The sequence below is a fragment of the Cyprinus carpio genome, chromosome B22 (genome assembly GCF_018340385.1).
Source record: "Cyprinus carpio isolate SPL01 chromosome B22, ASM1834038v1, whole genome shotgun sequence".
Classification (NCBI taxonomy): domain Eukaryota; kingdom Metazoa; phylum Chordata; class Actinopteri; order Cypriniformes; family Cyprinidae; genus Cyprinus; species Cyprinus carpio.
In genome coordinates, this window is record NC_056618.1 from 21,978,612 (window position 1) to 21,993,611 (window position 15,000).

Consider the following 15,000-nt stretch of genomic DNA (forward strand, 5'->3'; position numbering starts at 1 on the left):
CTGAACTCTACTGCTGGATATTCGAATTTTAAACATCCCTTTAGGTGAACTTGTGGAGCCCCCACACATCCAGCTTTAGCATGCTCAAATACAGCCCCCCCTTTCTGGGCTGCCACTTGTCTATCTGCAGGTTCCTTCACACCTGTGCATCATCCCCTCCAGTTATTCCAATGCTGATAGAAAAATGCCCCTCAGTAAATATTAACCTTTCCTTAAATCATTGACATAGAGGCCTGCCAATCCTGCATCATAGAGACAGGACAGTGCATTCAGCAAACTAACCATCTGGGCTGCCACTTGTCTATCTGCAGGTTCCTTCACACCTGTGCATTCTGTGATGGAGCCCATGAGAGAAACTCCTGCCCTCATAACCCTACGACACCAGCAGACTGACTTGCAAAGCACTTCCGCACTCCTATCAAGAACCTGATATAGTTGACAGGCTACTAGCAGAAGAGGTTTAAAAAAACAAAACAAAAAAAACAGATTCACGAAAGGTCCCTTCAACAAACTTTTTTTGTCATACATATCAGCCCTATAGGTATAATTTATAATTAACTTATCTTCTCCCCACGACACTCACATTCCAACCATTAACTGTATCATCACAACCCCAAAGCCGATACCACTAATGCCAAGTCTTTCCTATCTATCAAGAATCCGGTGAGGCTTCTGGGAAGGTGCCATTACTTCACTGTAAGCCACATTCGATTGCAGAAGCAGCCCTAGGACTCTCTTTCCGAAGCTACGATGGATTCTTATTAACAACCAAAGACTCCTTTACGTCCTTCACCTCCTTGAAGACTTCAAATCATTGCACCATCATCTGCACCACCATAATTAGGATTTTCACACTAATCTACATTTTCACTGAACTCTGCCTTCCATTATCAGAGTAGAAACCTCAGAGCCTCACACTTCCTCTGAGCTAGACAGATGTATTAAGCTTCAGCTACAAGGACTTCTAGGCCACCTTAACAATGCCATCTGGATAATTCCTCAAGGGAAATCCTTCGCGTCAGACATTCTGTCAAAAGCAGCAACCATCCCTTCTCCTAAGACAGAGTCACATTAGATAAGCATGCAATGGAAATGTGCCTCCAGCAACAACACCTCTCATCATGGAACAACATTTCTTTTCCATAATGTCTACATCTCTCATCCCGGCTGCATCCAACTATACACTGATGCAAAGAAACAAAGAAACATACCCTAAGAAACAAACCCTAAATAGACTTCAGCAGTTAATATGGTGGCTTCTGGGTTGATCCCGAACAGCCTCCGGAGTTCCGTTTCCACAATCCACAGTCAAGAGCAGTCTCCACAGCATTATGAAATATATCCCATATTCATAGCAGCCATCCTTTGGGGTTTGAATGGTCCGAATCTACTCATCCGCTCAGACTATGCAGCAGAAGTCAAAACTTTAAACATGGGATGATCATGTTTGGCAGTTATGTAATTCATGCATAGGCTCACTTAATCTCTGCTCAACAACAATTCCTTCTCTGAGCAACTCATATACAAAGACTCCTCAATCTCGTAGCCGACTCTTCGTCTCATTTCCCATTTCAGGACGCGTTGCAGGCGCCATACCACAAAGTGATGCAGCTAGTCAAAATGCTCTCGATGGTGCCTCTGTAGAAGGTGTGCATGATGGGGGCTGGGGCTCTGGCTCTCCTCAGTTTGCGGACGAAGTAGAGACGCTGCTGTGATTTCTTGGCCAGTGCTGCAGTGTTGTCGGTCCAGGAGAGGTCCCCTGTTATGTGCACACCCAGGAACTTGGTGCTACTCACTCTCTCCACAGTCGCACCGTTGATGGTCAGAGGAACATGCTGAGTGTGCGCTCTCCTGAAGTCAACAGCAATCTCCTTCGTCTTCTCCACGTTCAGAGAGAGATTGTTGTCACTGCACCATCCGGCCAGATGGCTCACTTCGCCCCTGTAGTTTGTAAAGCTTCCTTTCTTATCAACCGACCCGCCATCCATTCACAACTTAATATCTTACGCTCATTCCTTCCTAAGATCCACATGTGCGATCCACTCTGTTAAACTAACTGTGTCATAGCTTGTTTGTGGTGTGGTCCTAGCTAGTGAACAGGGTTTAACTATAGTTACCAGGTTTTTCTTTTTTTTTTTTTGGGGGGGGGGGGGGGGGGGGGGGTAATTTTCATAAATTGGTATTCAGTTGTTTGCCAGAGTTTTGCTAGGGTGTTCTGAGATAATGCTAGATGATTGCTAAGAAATGTTGAGTGTTTTAACACATTATAATGCTAAGACGTTGTTCTTGATATTTGCTACAGTTATGCTAGCATGTTCTTAATGATTGCTAGGTGGCTTCTAGAACATTCTGAGTGATTTGTAGTTTGTTCAACTGCTTGCTAGATTTTGCTGTGGTGTTCTAAGCTAATGCTAGGTGGTTGCTAAGAAATTATTAGTGTTTATGCTAAGACATTCTTGATGTTTGCTAGAGTGTTGCTAGCGTGTTTTGAGTGATTGGTAGGTGGTTGATAAGAAGTTTTGAATGTTTTTAGCACAATACTGTGCAAATGGAGTTCTTGATATTTGATACAGTGTTGCTAGCATGATCTGAGTGATTGCTAGGTGGTTTTTAGAACATTGTAGCACGTGGCTATGCTAAGTGTGTTCAGGTGTTTGATAAAGATTTGGTAGGGTGTGTGTTCTGCATGATTGCAAGATGGCTGCTACGAAATTCTGGGTGTTTTAGCACATTGTTATGTTAAGGATGTTTTTGATAATTGCTAGAGCATCTTGAGCAATTGCTTACTCCTTCAGTATAAATTAACTGGATTTTTTCACCCTTTTATCACCCACCAGACAAAAATCATAAGTCTGAGTTACCCAACAAAGTTCAGCATTCTAAGTTTCAACAACACTATTAGTGCATTAGCAAGCATCTCTCTCTATATATACATGATTCTATAAAATGCCATTAGGGATTGTTAATCGATTAATCTTTCAAAACACTGTTATCTCATGTTCAAGTCAAATGTTGCAGTGTATATTGACATAGTTGCATTAAACATTTATCTTGGCTGCAGGTGACTCACTGTTCAAATAAAGAAACTAAGTGTTTAATCAATATCTCGCACTAAGGAGGGAACATGCCTTATATTTAAGCTGTACGCCAACTAGGAGATTTAGAGATAATATTCAAGATGGCATAGTGGTAGTAGATTCCACCTAACTACTAATGATTAATCTTTATGGTATTCTAAGGGAAGACACTGTTTCCCATCTGATGTGCGACAATAAATGTGATTGCCATTCAACAAATGGTGTGTAAACATAATCTCTCAAAAATTATGTGTACTGAGGGTTAAATTAGGCCAGGATGATCCGGAACGACGTTCCGGCATCTTCGATTCACTAAAGATTGTTTGTTAAACCACTCCACTACACAAATACATTCCCTCAAAGGTACCAGTTTAACCTCTAAATTTAAAATGCTAGCATCCAATAGCAAAAATGGAATGGACATTTGGCATGCAAACTCCAAAACATGCAGACTACAGAAGATCAGGACAAAAATCGTTGGATTTGTTCGCATAATGAACGACATGTTCATTCATGTATTCAGCTCAAAGAAAGCAGGGACATCATGTTGCATGCGTTTTTGTACAGAGATCATGCGAGGCCGTGCCACGGATGCCGCAGGCCATTGTGGAATCTGCGTACAGACAGTTCTTACCTGAGACAGGTAATTGTGGTGGCTGTGTTTGCCAATTCCTGTTCTAATCTCAATTCACTCTCTCACCAAACAAGTTCTAAGAGGCTGGGAACAATCAAAAGACAGTCTATGCGGTTTACTGAGGGCGCAGCTTTTCAGTGATCCATACACATAGCAATTGAGTGGAAACACTGTCCGGCTTGGACAACCAGTCCAGTTGCCTTATTGTAGCTAAGATCAAACATCTGCTATTAAAGGGTTAGTTTACTCCAAAATTAAAATGGTCACCAATTACTCACCTTCATGTCGTTCCAAACCGCTAATGACTTTCTTTTTTCTGTGGAAAACAAAAGGAGATATTTTGAAGTTGTTCTAGCTGCTTATTTCAATACAATGTCCCTGAAAGGGAGGGGATAAAAAAGATATAAAGATATTTCTCAATGTGAGAAAAACAGATGTATTTATGTAAATAAATATTTATACTGAAATCAACAATATATAATTGGATGTAATCTATTTACATTAATATTAGAAATATATAAAGATACATAAATAAATTACACACATATATATATATATATATTATATATATATATATATATATATATATATATATATGTCATTTTATATATGTAATTAAATATTTTCTTGTAATCGCTTAACCTGTAACCGATTTTCTTGTGCATTATATTAATCTATACAGTATATAAATTATGGATAAAATAAATAAGCTTAGTTTCTCGAAATTGCTACTTTATATGCAACGTTTTATTTGCAAAATGCAACTTTATTTTTCACAGTATGAGTATATTTCTTCATTTATTTACTGACCCTCATATGCTGTTCCAAGCCTCTAGAAACCTTTCCATTAAAAAAAAAATAGTAATTTTTTGGGTTAACTGTCCCCTTTAGAGCTGCTAGTTTGAGAACAGGTGACTTCCAGCTTCAAATCAGCCCTTGGCAAGGATTAACGGCTTGCATTTTTACACTGTTTTCCCACTAAACTGGGACAGCTGAGAACAAGAGCATCTTCCCTCAGGCCCAAATTTGTTTTAAATCCCCAATTTGAATACCAGTTTCAGATTGGATGTGATAAACTGTGATGTGGGCCGCATCTCGACCAAAACAGATTAGAACTAAGGCTTGATTTAATCCAAACCTGCTGTGTTAAAGAAAGCCAAACAGCCTGATAACATTAAGGGAATGTCTGTTTCAGAATATCACAAGAATGGGAGAAATGGGACTCCTCGGCTATTTAACAGACGCCATGGGTTTAAGAGCCAAACCAGCGTTCACTGTTAAATTTGCCCTTGTGGTCCATATGTTTTGCTTGCACAGCCTTTAGGAAAACCTCTGGTCCTGTATAACTCAGAAATGACAAAATAAACCAGATAGTTATACCATTATAAATAGCACCAGAGTTATTGGCAAAAAAAAAAAACACCTGTTAGAAAATACAGACTGTTTTTAATAGTCTCCGAATTAAAAACCTCTAAAGTTCTTCAATTATTTTGTTCCTAAAAAGAAGGGGAGAAAAAAAGAGCACATGTGAAACTAATCATGGCATATTACCTTATATGAGGTCAAAAGTACAACCTCCTGCTTGGAAGACAAATTTCTAGGATTCTCTGAAGCACAACCAATACTGTAAACATTACGGGGCTTTATTACATTACGAAAAGGGTCAGGTGAACATCCAAGGATGAAAGCGGGTCTTTCCCTCCCTTTGGGCGAGCAGCTGTCAAAGCCATAAGGTGCACAAAACAAGATCGGCCTGAATTCGTCCGACAACACTTTCACGGTTCACTGCAGAGATGGTTATCTGGGAATGATGGATCTGAAAAATGCAAAACACAAAAAAGTTTTAACAGCATTTGTGACAAATATTTATAGTGGTGCATGAATGTTTTCAGCTTTTTGAAAAAAAAAGGGGAAAAAAAGAAATTTAGCAAAACAGCAATATCTATTTGTTCATCAAACAAAAACACTCACAAAACAATAAAAATATAAAATGTAATTTAATTTGAATACATGCCCCTACAAATATTTATTTCAATAAATATTAAACATCTAAATATGTATTTACTTCCTGTAAAAAAACAAATATTATATATAAACATTTATAATACTTCTAATATTTTAATATATTTAAAGAAATAAATATATACAAACATTACTTCATTTTATATATATATATATATATATATATATATATATACATGTAAATTCACTTTAATTAAAGATTTAATATACAGTAGGCCTAGATATATAATATACATATATATATATATATATATATATATATATATATATATATATATATATATATAGCCTAAGCCTATATATATGTGTGTGTAACATAACATATGTAAAACATAGCCTATAGAATAATCAATGGTCAATAATCATAATGTAAAATGAAAACATAGCCTAATTAGGAAGTCCAGTAAGTATCAGAGAAGGCGGCCCATAGTCATGAAAACATAGTCATGTTTTTGTGGTTGGTAACACATTTAATTATGAAGTTCATACACACAGCTGGGTTTGCAAAATCAGAGAAGGCGAACTCTCAAATATTGCAAATTGATGTTCCCCATGGAGCTTTGTCTCGGATTAGCTTTGCATGTATTGTTTACCAGATGTCTGCGAGTCAGCTTGGAATGTCGTCTTCTTTTTATACGCCATAATCAATCTCAGACATCAAAAAAGATAAAATCATGTTGACATTGTGTAATCCAGTTAGCATGTTTTCCGTCTGTCCTGTAATAGCTGTGCTCTGCATTTTTTTATTTTTATTTTTTTTTTGCCGTCAAGTAGTAACCAGGCCAATGGGGTACAAGGCTGCCAAAAATAAATGTATATAAAAGATGGCCACATCTTGCACCTGTATGTCAGAGACCTGTTAGTTCTTCAGTTACAGCAACAACACAAAGCCCCCAACGTCCAGCGGCTCTCGGTGGGCATTTCACCTGCTACCAGGAATATAACAGTAGGTATGAGGGGGCTCAGATACGTTTTGTTTGTTTTTTCAAATTCTGCTACGATCTAAGGCCGAGAGCTAGCTCGAGTTTGATCTATGCATGAGCTCTCGCTAAGAACATTGAAAAATAACACGGCATGGTGAGGAAAATTCCGCGCGTGTTTGATTTTCCCTCAGAAAATTGCGCGCTTCAAAGGAACGCTGTACGACAAACGGGACAAAATCTGACCGAGACCACCTCACCTTACATCACTGAAATAACAAACTGATTTTTATTGAGCCAAAAAAACTAATATTATTCCCTCAGCACAAACCAGTAATCATATTAGTACAATTTTCATCTCGTTTTACACGACAGGCTGAGAGAACAAACGTGTGGCCGCCGTGTTGAAGATTCCCACGAGAAACTGTTATGTTTATTTGTTCTCATTCTGGTTCTTCCAGTGAAAGTCTACATTAATCACATGGGCCACCGACCAAAGAATACACTTACAAATATTCATAGCATTGGGATTGTTATCATCCTGTTGACTTTTGTCACGCTATTAGGCTACAGAATTTCTCTGTACGTCAAACACCTGGTCTGGAATTGCTCCAGGTGTGTTAGCAAATCAACACGTGATCCCCAAAGAATTTTTACACAATTGCCTCGATTCAAGAATGTGTAGCACACATCAGCTGTCTTTCAGTGAAGTGTAATCACCCACATGCGTTTCCGATCGAAAATGAAAATATATGCAGTGGGAATGAAAGCTTAGGCCTACGTCTGAGAATGTCTCAAGTAGGCCCTACCAAAGATCACCAGAACAGCTTATCTTGAAGATGAGCAGAGATTCTATTAAGCTGCATTTAAATGCACGTGTGCATGTCCTTGAACAGCACAGACTTTTCTAGCATACAATTTGTGCATGCTCTGTGGTTCGCACCGTAATCCAACACTGTACCGCGGCGAACCATTTACTTACGCAGGTCAAACTTTGTAAAACCAAGGTCAGTTTGCCAAGGTCCCACTTCACGTGATTTCTCATATGTCTGCGGCAATGACGAACTTCTTTTTAATTAACGTAATATGCGTTTACAATGCATTACAAAGTACACTCTTTGTAAATTAAACATGCTTCTTATTCGGCTCTATAAATGGTGAATTATCAACTAGCTTACTACTTTTAAAGTGAACATGGATACATATTTCTGATAAGTGAAAAAAAAGAATGAAAATTTAAATCATTTTTTTTTTTATTAAATAAAAATAAACATTTTAGATCCATGAAGGAAATAATTAAAAAATAGCCAGTTTTGTTGTCAGTAACAAAATTTTAAGAGACAAATATATATATAAAAGAAATGCTGTGTACATACATGTTACATAATATAATTTTACCAGGTGACATTTCAATTGATTTCAATATAATTTATAATAAAGATTCAAAACATGTTATACATGTTTTGTGGCCGCCTAGTAAAGTAAAAATATGCTGCACCTTTTTAATTTATTTTATAAATACAATACAAATAAATAATTAAAAGTCAATCATTGTTTTTATCTATATTTATTTTTTAAATAATAATTAATTATAAAATGTTAATTAATAACAGTTTTAACTTTAAAACCATTGGGCCACTCTTGTAAAGTTTCAAATTAAGAAATAAGCTGCAACATGTTAACTTTTTATAACCATTTTAGTTAATGTAAGTTTAAATAATTAATATAAAATAAAAATATTTGTTTTAAATATTGAGGCCCCCTAGTAAATTTCCAGTGTAAGGTATATGACGCTGTTGGCATTTTAGTTAATGTAAGTTTAAATAATTAATATAAAATAAAAATAAAAAACTTTAAAATTAAGTTTAACATTTTTTAAAGTATTTTAAAGACATTTTGCACCCTCCTTTGCACCCTCCTCCAGTCTTAGCTTGGCTGTAAGACACCTGTCTGTGACCCCTTTGGAGGATGGAGCTTGACCCGGGAATGAAAGCCTTGCAGGAGATCTGGGAAAGCAGCAGACGTGGGATCAGCAGAACCTGGTGTCTAGACGAAGATGCCATACCTGCATTCCTTCCAGAGCGACTCATCCCAGCCAGCTTAAGGTCGCTGTTGAGCAAGACACGTGGGAGTGAATAAGAGCTTCAACACAAGCGCTGTAGCTCCGACAGGCCATGGCAGATAGTCACACTCTACACTGGAGCACCACATGTCAACATCAGCCGACTGCAACCCCCCAGCATCCCCCTCCATCCTGTCACACTCATAGTCCACACATTAAACAACACACGCAAACCCCCCAATCATCTAATTACACTATTTGAGACAAGCATGTCATTTTAGGTTAGTAACTCGCCATTGAAGCGTTGACGGAGTCTGCAATTTGAGGGAAAATCACATACGAATGCTGCTGTCGGTGCATTTAGGCCGTGCTGCGCTAGGCTAAAATGAAAAGGCTAGCTGACCTCATTCGCGAGCTGAGGGCCGTCGTGAGGAAAGAAATGAAAAGCTGGCCTGTGTTGTGGCTCTGAAAAATCGCTCTTGAAAAAGACGAGTTTAAAGCAGGTCAGGAGCGGAGATGAAAAGGCTGCCTGTTTAACTGCAGGTAATTCTTCATGAGACGGTTTTACAAATGTTAGGTGAAGTCTTTCGATCTTATTTGGAGATCGAAAAGTATGTGGGGCCAAGACACCGCAGGCTGTTCTTTCTAAAATGATTTTACGTGAGCCTTGTGCAACATTTATAGAGGATAAATGCTGTTATAACTCACCTTGCCTTGCCAGCTGTCTTTGTCACATGAGTATTTTTTTAAGACGAGCCAGTCTCCGATGAGCAGTTACCTTGTACATGATTTGCGAAGTCTTTAACCTTTCACAATTGCAAAACATTGCATCACAAATGAGTAAATCAAGCTGAAACATTGAAACGATCCATTTTGCAAAGGTTAGCAGTAACTGCTTAATACATCGGGAACTTATGAAGGGGTTCAGTGAGATTTATAGCCCAGTGGATGACTCTGGAGATAAATCTGAAACGACGGTGGTCCAAACGTTTTAATCAAATGAGTTTTGGGTTATTTTCATTCATCACAGAGACTCAGCAATTGCTTTAGAGAAAGAAGATTCTCGGTTACTTTAAAAAAATAAATTAAATTAAAATAAATGGTAATATAATAAAAAAAAAAAAAGAATTAATAAAACATAAATTGAATAAATAAAATAAATTGAGTTTTTTTTTTTTTGAGAAAGACATTTCTGATAACAAAAAATAATTATGTATAATTAAAAAAATCAATAAATAGCGTAATTAATAATAAATATCCTTTTTAACAAAAATCTTAATATTAGATTCAGTGATTGTTTTAAAGAAAGATGCTTAAAAATAAATTAAATAAATGTTAATATAATTAAAAAATACTGAGAATTAATAAATAAAATAACAAATTCAGTGGTTTCTTTAGAGAAAGAAACTTCTAATGAAAATATTTAAAATAATGTATAATTAAAAGTAGCATAATTGATAATGAATTACTTTTTTTAAAATTACATATCTTAATATTACATTCAGTGATTGCTTTAGAGAAAGAGGCTTCTGGATTACATTTAAAAATAATAATAAAATGTTTATAAAATAAAAAATGTAATTGAGACTTTTAATCACAAGTTAAACTTAAATAAGTGATTGCATTTGAGAAAGAGGCTTCTTGATTAATGTAAAATAATTGTTAAGAAAAAGAAAAAATATATAAAAATAGAGAATTAATTTTTTTTTATTTAGTGATTACTTTAGAGAAAGGCATGTAAAAAAATAATAATAAAAATTGTTAACTGAAAATGTAAATTAATAAAAATAAAGGATTGGAGAAAGGGGCTACTAGATTACACAAAAAAAGTTGATGCAAATAAATGTATATAAAACAGAAGAAAAAACTTTTAGACTTAAATGTAAAACTTAAAATAACTTGAATAAATTAGATGAATAAATATTAATGTACAGTAATTCAGACTTTCCAACAAACTTTAACTGATAAAATAATGAAAAATAATAATAACAATAATAATTGCAGATTTGTTTCAGAATAGTAGCATTGTTATGCGAGTCCAGACTTTGATTTGGCCTGATAAACATTTGCTGGGAAACAAAGAGAGTGTTTGTTTATCCCCAAACACACACCTGAGACAGGCACTCTGCAGGAGATTGTAAGAGTCCTAATCATTCGCCCCACATGTATTATCCTCAGTAAGGCCTAGACGCACCTGAATACACCTTGGCGGCCCCCTGTTGCTGGCAGTAGAAGAGATTTATGTAGGGGTCAATCGAGCAAAAGGTTTGTTGTGTTAGTAGCTGCAAGTCCATCTGTCTGTGACTCAGCGGAATAAAAGCTGCAACAATACCGCTTTGCTCGGTTACCGTGAGAAAATCAGTGACGTGAGTGTGACAGATTGCTTTCAGCAAGTGCTTTGATGGATGAATTCAGAAATAAACATTGGGCTTTCATCTCAGTGGTGGTTTGGCGCGATACAAAAAGTTTTTTTGTTCATTTGTACGACTTTGAATGATCGGACGCAGCTCTTGTCAGTGGCTTAATTGAGTGCTAATAATGTGATAAGTGAAATACATCACCTGCAGAGCAACAAATCTTCCATAATGAGCACAACTCGTGCGTGTAAATAACAATAACATCTGTCAATATCACATCTTCACACCCTGACAGATGACAGCTAACACAATAAAAAACAAAATAAAACAAAACAACAAATCTTTGTCTATCTACCCATTTATCTACCAATCTATCTACTGTTTCTGTCTATCTTCCCATGTCTCTACACATCCATCCATATATATCTACACATTTCTCTACCCATCTATCTACCAGCATATCTATCCATATACCCACTTCATCAGTCCATCATAAACAGATCTATTATTACCTTATTTGTCTATCCATTAAGCTATCTATGTATATCTATCTATCTATCTATCTATCTATCTATCTATCTATCTATCTACTCATTTGTCTATCCATCCATCCATCTATAAATATATCTATATCCATTTATCTACCCCATCCATCTACCCTTCTATCATCCACCTATTTCTCTATCAATCCATCATAGACAGATCAACTATCAAATTATTTGTCTATCCATCCATCTATCTATCCATCCATCCATCCATCCATCCATCCATCCATCCATCTATCTATCTATCTATCTATCTATAGTGCGGAAATATTTATTTGATCCGCTTTTTTATAAGTTTGTCCACTTACAAAGAAATGAAGGGTCTGTAATTTTTATGGTATGTTTAATTTAACGTATAGAGACAGAATACCAACCAAAAAAAATCTAGAAAAAAAAAAACATTATATAAAGGTTAGAGATTGATTTGCATTTCAGTAAGAATTCTGGCTCCCACAGATTGGGTTATGTGCCCATGTGGAACACAGATTAGTCCTGTCACTTTAAGAAGTTACTCCTAATGTCGGTTCGTTAGGCTCCACACAATCTTCCATTCCATCCTCTCCCACCACCATGGACAAGACCAAAGAGCTGTCAAAGGATGTCAGAGACAAGATTGTAGATCTGCACAAGGCTTGAATGGACTACAAGACCATCAGCAAGAAGCTTGGTGAGAAGGAGACAACTGTTGGTGCGATTATTTGGAAATGGAAGAAATACAAAATAACCATCAATCGGTCTGGAGCTCTGTGTAAGATCTTGCCTTATGGGGTGAGAATGATCATGAGATAGGTGAGGGATCAGCCTAGAACTACACGGGAGGAGCTTGTTAATGATCTCAAGGCAGTTGGGACCACAGTCACCAAGCAAACCATTGGTAACACACTACGCCACAATGGACTGAAATCCTGCAGCGTCCCCCTGCTCAAGACGGCTCATATACAGACCTGTTTAAAGTTTGCCAAAGAACATCTAAATGATTCAGAGAAGGCTTGGGAGAAAGTGCTGTGGTCAGATAAGACCAAAATTGAGCTCTTTGACATTAACTCAACTCGCCGTGTTTGGAGGGAGAGAAATGCTGACTATGACCCCAAGAACACCATCCCTACAGTCAAGCACGGAGGTGGAAACATTATGCTTTGGGGCAGTTTTTCTGCTAAGGGTACAGGACGACTTCACCGCATCGAGGGGCAAATGGACGGGACCATGTACTGTAAAATCTTGGACGAGAACCTCCTTCCCTCAGCCAGAACACTGAAGATGGGTCATGGATGGGTCTTCCAGCATGACAATGACCCGAAACATACTGCCAAGGCAACAAAGGAGTGGCTCAAGAAGAAGCACATTAAGGTTATGGAGGGGCCTAGCCAGTCTCCAGACCTCAATCCTATAGAAAATCTGTGGAGGGAGCTGAAACTTCAAGTTGCCAAATGACAGCCAAGAAACCTTAAGGATTTAGAGAGGATCTGTAAAGAGGATTGGATCAAAATCCTTCCTGAGATGTGTGCAAACCTGGTGACCAACTACAAAAAACGTCTTACCTCTGTGCTTGCCAACAAGGATTTCTGCACCAAGTACTAAGTCATGTTTTGCTTGGGGATCAAATACTTATTTCACTCACTGATATGCAAATCAATTTCTAACCTTTATATAATGTGTTTTTTTTTTTTTTTTGGTTGGTTGGTATTCTGTTTCTATCCATTAAAATAAACCTACCATAAAAATTACAGACCCTTCATTTCTTTGTAAGTAAGTAAACTTACAAAATCAGCAGGGGATCAAATAAATATTTTTCCCAATGTATGTATGTGTATATATATATATACTCACTTGTCCACCCATCCATCCATCTAAAAAATGATCTATATCCATTTATCTACCCCATCCACCTACCCACCCATCACCTCATTTGTCTATTCATACATCTATCTATATACTGTATCTATCTACTCATTTGTCCACCCATCCATCCATCTTTCTATTTATCTATACCCATTTATCTACCCAATCAATCTATCATCCACCCACCCATTTGTCTGTCTATCTATCTATCTATCTATCTATCTATCTATCTATCTATCTATCTATCTATCTATCCCCTTTCTCTAACCATCCATCAAAAACAGATCTACTATCAGTTCGCGCGACTGCTGATACTGACAATTAACGTAACGTAATGTAAGACAAAGCTCATAAAATACAGCTATTGCCATAAAAATAAGGTGGATGCACTCAGAAATTCAGATTCAATTTCCTGGCTGTTGACGCCATTTTATAAAGCAATAAGCCACTTCAGGTTGTGTGTTACAATGAATTTACCCAGATTTCTCCCTGTTTTAGCTTTAAAATTATACATTAACTTAGATGTGACATTGTTTCCATCTTCGTTCTAAAACAACTCAGTCAAATTGTATTTTTTAGCATGGCTCGCATGCTCAAATACTTGCAGGCAATGAAAATCAAATCAGTGTGTCAGAACAAAGTACATTTGAGTTACTTTCATGCCGGACTTTACAAAGAACTAAAACAGAATAAACTACAGCTATGTAAGCGCTTGCATGCAAAGACTCACGAGAACCTCATGCCGAATTCAGATTTTGGCACTGTTCACTCAGCGAGCTGTAAATGCAGTACAGTTCTCCAAGCAGGAACTTTCTCACATCTGTTTGCTAAAATGCACGAAGAGGATATGTATTCAACATGATTACATGCTAAAGATCATACAGCTGCTAGCATATTGAACTGCTTGAGGCAGTGGTTCCCAATCCTGGTCCTGGAGAACCCCCAACAATCCACATTTTAGATGTCTCCCTATTCAAACACACCTAATTCAACTCATCAGCTCATTAGTGAAGACTCCAAGACCTCAAATGTGTGTGTCAGATAAAAGAGACACCAAAAACGTGCAGTGTTGGGGGTTCTCCAGGACCAGGATTGGGAAACACTGGCTTAAGGAAACAGGCAGCTGTCACTCTAAACGTTTTCACTGCATGCTTACCTGCATTGAGACACATTAGCAACAAATGGGCCACACCTGCCAGCCTGTACAATGAAGATTACTGACTGTTTACTTTGTGGTAAACTTTAAAATAGAGTGCATATGTTCATCCGGTCGAACCTTGTTTGAAATACTTTGTGATGTTGCCATGGAAATTAGATAAACTTGGAAACTTGGAGACTTGGATTCAATAAGAACATTTCTGGGTCTCTTGAAAAAATATATAACATAAAAAATGTGTTTTGATTGTTTTTTTATATACATGCATCATGATATATGTGTGCCAGGACACATGTGCCAATACAATTCAAGACTTAATTGCTGAAATGTAAACAATCTGGTAGCAGTTAGGGACAGTTGAATAATAGACAGCTAGTCAAACAAAAGT

General features: G+C 37.0%; 1 long non-coding RNA gene across 1 annotated transcript; it reads right to left on the reverse strand.

The window, feature by feature from the left end:
* Nucleotides 1-5,262: 5,262 nt before the first annotated feature.
* On the reverse strand, nt 5,263-14,369 carry LOC122141739. Its single transcript, XR_006158054.1, has 2 exons — nt 14,187-14,369; nt 5,263-5,527 (listed from the first exon to the last, which is right to left on the reverse strand). It is a non-coding gene; the product is annotated as an uncharacterized LOC122141739 (long non-coding RNA).
* Between the last annotated feature and the right edge of the window lie 631 nt (nt 14,370-15,000).